The 2,022-nt window shown below is 41.0% G+C and overlaps 1 pseudogene; it reads right to left on the bottom strand.

Moving 5' to 3' along the window:
* Nucleotides 1-503: 503 nt before the first annotated feature.
* On the bottom strand, nt 504-1,426 carry LOC102865394 (annotated as a pseudogene).
* Between the last annotated feature and the right edge of the window lie 596 nt (nt 1,427-2,022).

Below are 2,022 nucleotides of genomic sequence, written 5' to 3'. Positions count from 1 at the left end.
GAATACATCCAGAGCTGCATTTGTTTGTTGAAACATGTAAATTGGTACTTCATCAATTCCCGGGACCTTGTTTTTTGCTCTTTTAGTATTATTACATTTTGATTGTATGTTACTTCTTCTTTTTTTTTAAAAGACATTTATTCAGTGTCACGATCAGACTATTACATTTAGCAATCAACAACATGGGTACAAAAAAAAATTCTACACTTAACCCCTTGTTTTCGGAATGCTTTACACTTTCCACAGAACAGAAACTAAAATAACCTTTTATACAATTAGTCACAAATACAGTCCTCGAGTTTTTGGCCCATACACATGAGTATTATCTAAAACATGTCTTCTTTGTAGAAGCTAGGTCCTGCCACCACTGTGCTTGGCTGAATTCACAAATCTCTTAAAACCTGTAGCTTCCCTGTCACTTCTCTGGCTCTCCTCTCCTGCTAAGCTTTGTTTCCTGGCAGTTACTAAAACTGTCTGCCACGGCCATAGCTGCTGCTACTGCTTCAACCACCATAGCCACCTTGGTTTGGTGGTTTGGCAAAACATTGATCACTACCACCATAAAGGCCAGAGCTTCTGTCTCCAAAGTTTCCTGCATTCATGGGCCCAAAATTTGAAGACTGATTGTTGTAATTGCCAAAATCATTGTAGCTTCCACCACCTCCAAAGTTGCTTCCATCATTACCAAATCCATTATAACCATTTCCACTGCCTCCATATCCTACACCACCACAGCTGCTACCAAAGCCACTTCATCCACTGAAGTTTCCTCCTCAACCAAAGTTGTCATTCCCACCAAAACCACCTCCACGGCCACCACCAAAGTTTCCAGAACCGCTTCAACCTCTCTGGCTGGAAGAGGCACTAGCCATCTCTTGCCTTGACAGGGTTTTCCTCACTTCACAGTTGTGACCATTCACAGTATGGTATTTCTGAATAACGATTTTATCTACAGAATCATGGTCATCAAAAGTTATGAAAGCAAAGCCCCTTTTCTTGCCACTGCCTCTGTCAGTCATGATCTCAATAACTTCAATTTTCCCTTACTGATCAAAATAATCTCTGAAGTGATGTTCTTCAGTGTCTTCTTTAATTCCACCAACAAAGATCTTTTCACAGTTAACTGGGCACCTGGTCTTTGAGAATCTTCTCTGGAGACAGCCCTCTTGGGTTCCACAACCCTTCTGTGCACCTTGTGGGGCCTTGTATTCATGGCTGTATCCACCTCTTCCACAGTTGAGTATGTAACAAAGCCAAAGCCTCTGGAGCACTTGGTATTTGGATCTCTCATTACCACACAGTCCGTGAGTATCCCCTATTGCTTAAAATAGCTCCTCAGACTTTCATCCATCGTTTCCAAGCTCAGCCCTCCGATGAATAGCTTCCACAGCTATTTGGGCTTTTTAGGAGACTCTGACTTTGACATGGCGGCGGGGAATAAACATTTCTGCTATGCTTCCTTGGCAGTGTTTTCCTGCAGATGTATGTTACTTCTTGAAATGATTTAGTGTTGATCAATTCTTTCTTTTTTTTTAACTCTGTGTATTCCTTCCACCCTCTTTTGATGCTTCCTGCATCATTCAAGATTTTGTCCATAAAATCCTCCAGTATCACAACTTGAGGCACAATTTGTTCTTCATTTCTTTCAGTTTGAGAAATCCTGAGTATGTCCTACCTTTCTGATTTTTCAAAACCCTATCTCTTTTCACATTTTGTCGTAAATCTTTTGTCTTCTTAAGTTGCCCTTGGAAACCTTCCTTTTAGCTCTTTTACTCCTTCCCCTTGTTTTGATTTCTTTTAATTTCAGTGCAAGTTTTACTTTCTTCTGATAGCTATTTTGGTCTTTTCTTTCTAAAGCAGAATGGGGTCACTATGTTGTTGTTGTTTTTGTTGTTATGTGCAGCAAGTTGCCTGCGACTCATAGCGACCCTATATATAATAGCCCTGAACCCTGTCCAATCCTGTGCCAACCCCACTGTCTCTGACACACCTACCCCATTACCCCAGTAACTGAGTCAATCC

This window comes from Elephantulus edwardii, unplaced genomic scaffold (genome assembly GCF_000299155.1).
Source record: "Elephantulus edwardii isolate Elephantulus edwardi_28Jun2011 unplaced genomic scaffold, EleEdw1.0 scaffold00058, whole genome shotgun sequence".
Classification (NCBI taxonomy): domain Eukaryota; kingdom Metazoa; phylum Chordata; class Mammalia; order Macroscelidea; family Macroscelididae; genus Elephantulus; species Elephantulus edwardii.
The sequence above is the reverse complement of the archived record's forward strand: the minus strand, read 5'-3'. Positions and strand labels throughout refer to the sequence as shown.